Consider the following 5,278-nt stretch of genomic DNA (forward strand, 5'->3'; position numbering starts at 1 on the left):
AAAATGGTCGGGAAATTACATTACGTAATTTATGGATGGCCCCTTGGTATAAAATACCACCATCAGTACATAAGCTGCTTATTCACGGAAGTGATATAATTCAATCTTTTGAGCTACCAATTGGTTGGCATTTAGAAGAGTCGCAAGAGGGAAACAATAAGATCTTTAGAAAAGATAGAGCTAATAACAGCAGAATGTCTGACAGACAAATGACGAAACCTAGATGTTCTTCATCATCTTCTGCTCCATTCGGACCCTTTGATAAGCAGTTATAGAAAAGTAGAACCCAGGAAGATGAAACCATTGTCAGAAATGGCTGAAAGCATGACAAACTCCAAGGAGTGAGCTCGATTCTTACTTACTGAAGCATAAATTCCTACCTAAAAACGGCCCTTTTCAGGTCCACATAAGTCAAAAATGGCTGAGAGTATCACAATATTCAATAAGTGAGCTCGATTTTCACTCACTGAAGCACGAATGGCTATAAACAATATGACAGCAAGGATTCTTTTGCAAGGCATTTCAAATTGATTCCGCAAAAAAAATCAAGCCTATGCATGAAAAAATGGTCAAAATGTGCATTTGTTTATAAAAATTGTTTAAATCATTATCAGTTTTTGTCACTATTAAAAATATAATAGCAAAGAGTCTTTAGCAAGACATTTCGAATTGATTCCTCAAAAAAATCAAGCCTATACAAGAAAAAATGGTCAAAATGTGCATTTGTTTATGAACATTGTTTAAATAGTCAACACTTTTCGATCACTATGAAAAATATTACAGCAAGGTGTCTTTGGTAAGACATTTGAAGTTGATTCCGGAAAAAAAAAATTAATCATATTCATGAAAAGATGGTCCAAATGTGCATTTGTTTATAAAAATTGTTTAAATAATTGGCCATTATTATCTATTCTTAACTTATTGTAAGTTTTTAATGAATTTGAAAGTCTTAGAAAAAATGGTATCATGGAAAAGTTTAGCAACAAAAAGTTGTAACTTTGTTGTTAAATAAAAAATTTACGTTGAGTCGAATTAAAATATCTGCAGTTACTTGTTATAACTGGAAGCCTTACGGTCATTTCTAAAAAAAAAACATCAGAATCTGTTAAGAATTGCACTGTCGGTCGATTTTTGTCCAAAAAAGGTGCTTTTTCCCCACTGTGCGTCGTTCCACGGCGACATTAAGAATATTGTTTCAGTCTTATCGGCCATTTTTTATCGTCCATATTTATCTAGTTTATCTTGGATGTATATGTCAATGGTAAGATCTCGTAAATATTGTAAATCAATAACAGGCAAATCAGGAGCCACATTTCGTTGAAGTCGAAGCCACGGAGCGCGTCTCGTGTGTTGATTTTCTGATTCTACGAGCGCTTGAAATACGTTTGGCTTTTGTTTTTCCGAATAATTTATCTTACGTGTTCAACTGTTGCACCTTTCATAAATATTCGTGGTTGGAATCTTAATGATAGCGGCAGCGATGGAATAAATTGCGCGAAGGTGATGAAGATGAGGCATAATAATCGTTTCTACGAAGTATTTTAATATAGAGGGAAAATGTCCGTTCTTAGTATCAACGATCCATAGATTCTTTGTAATCATCCGAGACCTGTTAGCTTCTTCAGTTTATAATTTCTGCTATCCACCTAAGATCAAGGCCTGCATCCAGTAATTGATTATAACGCGTTCTAACCATGACATGTCATCCCTATATCCTCTGTCAATCAAGAAAATATCTCCATTTTGAAACCACCCTCTCATAGCATCAGACTCCATATCGTGCTCTCTTTCCAAAATCGCTGCATCATTGTTGTCACGGTCCGAAAACTGTGCTCCCAATGCAGACAATAAAAATCGAGCTGCAGCAATAATCATAATAGTAGGTTTAGTCAAATGTCGATGTTTGTGCTGAGAGAACGACTTTCTTATGGTACAGAAATTGCTACTTTTCTGTGTGTATGAATAGATACAATTCCCTGCAGCAATGACTTGCGTTGTCTGCAGCTCTGGATTGTAGAGTTAATTTACAAATTCCATAAGCTATGGAATGCGATATTCTGAAAAACAATTTTTTGGTGCAAAGATTGTTTCACTTTTGCTTTAACCAAGCCTACGGTGGTTCTACTTGTATACTTAAATATGACTTTTAAAAAGTCATATGATAAACCTTGCCTTAGATTACATAAAAACGTAAATCGTTTCTTTCTACATATGTATCTGTGACCTCCCTCTTGAGGTACGGGATCACAGGACGTATAATGAAGTGAGAATTGTTATTGGCTAATTGGCAAAATATATTTGAATCCGTCATCAGTGAAACAGCTCTAATATGAAAACTGATTATGATTATTGGCCACGCGTCTTGTCCAAAAATATCTGTAACTCTTGTCCTTTTATTAAATATGGCCGACTAGCTGATCTGTACCCTACCATGATTAATCTCGGGAAGCATCCCTTTTCGTTCAAGTGATGTGCACAACTTCTAACATTTTCCGGAACATAAATGTTTCGAAAAAGAAAAATGTTTACCCTATACTCTATAGACAAGCTTTCGACATTCTGTCAAGCATTGCATATTAAGCAAGATCTACTTGCCGTTTGCGTCAACACCCTCTCTTTTTTTTGTATTTGCGTTTGCATCACATATTCGTTGACACGCATTGTACTTGGATCAGCTTCTACAGCCCGTATTTCATCTGATATGGATCTATTAAAATTCACACATAATCTGAATTCATTATTAAAGTCAACAGGTTGGTAATTAAAAGCATCACTTCGTGTACTTCCAAGTTGCGCTTTATTTTCATTATCCGTGCCATTTATTTGTTGCATTTGCTGAGGATTATCTCTTACGGTACATTCACTGTTAAAAAAGGTTGTGGAATTTTAGTACGCTAAACGTATGAAAAAAGGGGACTCACGCGCAGCGGCGTGAAATTAGTATAGAAATGTCTAAAATTGAAGTGTAAAATTCTCAACTGAACTGAAATTTAATATCTGACGTAAAATAGAAAAACAGAAAGTGGAAAATTTCTCCAAAATATGAACCTAACCTCAAATACTTAAACCATTAAGATCATATTAAGAATTTGTTTATAATTCCGCAAGCGTATATGGCATAAAATTTATAATTTAAACTCAGTCGCTTGCATTCATGCTTTCGCCGAAAGTGACCAATAAAGTTTGCAAACTAAAATGTACGTTCGCTCATAACACGTGAACAAAATAGCAAAAACAAGCTCTATCGCGAAAATTACACAAATGTGGAATGTGAACGTAGTGATTTTCAACACGTTGTATGAATTCATGCAAAGTCATAGAATTAAACCTGTAAGAGACGTCATTCTACACAACATGTGGAAATTTCATTTCTAACCTGTAATTTTCATGCATCTAAAGTGACATTTTATATGTGTAAATTGACACTTTGAAGTGCAATTTTAAAACGTATTTTTTACACTGTACATAACAGGAGATTTGTCTTCAAAACGTCATCGTTTATTATTTATGCAATACAAAATAGTGATAAGTATTTACTTACAAAGGAAGCGATCGGTTACACATAAAGCATTAGGTTACTGAACGAATAATAAATGTCATCCGTAAAACAACATAATATTTTTTTGTCTTGTTTCAAAGCTGTAGACCTGAAGAGGATAATATAGTTTATTGAAAATCTGTATACCACTCATTTGTTCAAAATACGTAATGGCGTATTCATGCATCATACTTTAGTGTTCATTCAGGGCACACATGAACGCTACTGTACACCTCACTTTGAAGTCTAAAGTTTTACATGGAATAGATCGTTTTCCTTATTTAACATTTGAAGATAATCATTTCTGTCTATTATGCAACGATTAAGCTTAAGACTATGGAGAACCGAAGAGAGATAGCATGCTACGCATGTAACGTAGAATCGGTTTTGAAACTTGCTTTTAATCCCCGATCACTGATAACACAGGTAGTAGGGCCAACCGCTTGAATTAGTCAAATATGCCCCTGCTACTTCATTGGTTGGCAGAACCAATTTTTTTTCTATTATCCCCGATTTGAGGAACTAACAATGCACTTAGTAACACCACGAAGAAAAATAGTTATGCCAGTAGTTATGCCAACGAAAGAACCTAGTAAGTGGAATTTTCGGTTTGGGATATTTTCGCGTTCACCTTATTGTTTCCAATATTTACTCACTCAGTGATTTGCTCTCTCTTCTGCTCTCTTACTCAGTCTCTCAATCACTCAGCCACTCAGGCTTGCGCCTCCCCGCTCCCTCTCACTTTTGCAGCCTCATGTACATACACGTAGTCACATGAATTATATACATATTGCTTTTGCCAGGTGTGTGTGCTTAAACGTTCTAAATACATAGTATCTATAACGATCAATAAAATTTAACAAAAATCCAGGATTTTTTCTTTCGTTGCCCGGATATCCTAACTCCAGCTATCATTCGACTTATAATAAACTGATTCGCGGTACTAATTTGAATAGTTAAAGTCCATTTGACAACCGACTTGGTGAAAGCGCCTCAATCGCGTAAAACCCGCAGTTAGCAGCATCACCAAAAAGACCCTCGCTTGTGAATTGTACTTTTGCGCTGCGACCGTGGGATAATGCCTCATTCCCTTGTACCCTGACAGGCGCCTACCTTATTCAAACCCCCCCCCCTTTTTTTTTTAGCGTAAACACACCGCTTTCACAGCAGCATCTCCCGTATCGGTATGCATCGCCTACATTGCAACAAACTGCAACGTCTCTCTAGATACCCTGGACCACTCATACGCCTCCTTGAAGGATATCCCGCTATGGAAAGAATCACTACTTTATCAGCATTATTCGCCGTTGCCGCAACAGCACTCTGGATACCCTAGATAACCCTCCTCTGTTATTAAACAGTGAGACCTTTCCTCTCCAATAAAATAAAGTAATCGCCACTTTATTTAATTTAAAATAACTTTTGAATCAGTCTGAATCCACGAAATGACCTCTATGCTTTTTGAAATAAGTTATATTTTAATAAGCGTTTTTTGGATATGCAAGTGCCTTTACTTACGTTTGCATATATATTCTCATTGATCACTACAGATTATCCTACTATGCAATTTATAAATATTTGGTTTGAATGTAGATTTTCACTTGTCAAATATTTATAGCTTGATTAATATTACCACGTATACATAACAAATAAATATTGAATAGTAGATTTGAATTGAATTCGAAAAATAAAACTAGTGCTAGTGACTGTAAAGATTTCAGTTAATGGGTTCATTGTAAT

The 5,278-nt window shown here is 35.5% G+C and overlaps 1 protein-coding gene across 6 annotated transcripts in view; it reads left to right on the forward strand.

Annotated features, from left to right (window-relative positions):
• LOC117180358 (ubiquitin-like-conjugating enzyme ATG3) overlaps positions 1-5,278 on the forward strand; it is a 266,878-nt gene that overhangs the window by 65,840 nt on the left and 195,760 nt on the right. The window lies entirely within an intron of this gene.

Source organism: Belonocnema kinseyi, chromosome 9 (assembly GCF_010883055.1).
Source record: "Belonocnema kinseyi isolate 2016_QV_RU_SX_M_011 chromosome 9, B_treatae_v1, whole genome shotgun sequence".
Taxonomy (NCBI): Eukaryota; Metazoa; Arthropoda; class Insecta; order Hymenoptera; family Cynipidae; genus Belonocnema; species Belonocnema kinseyi.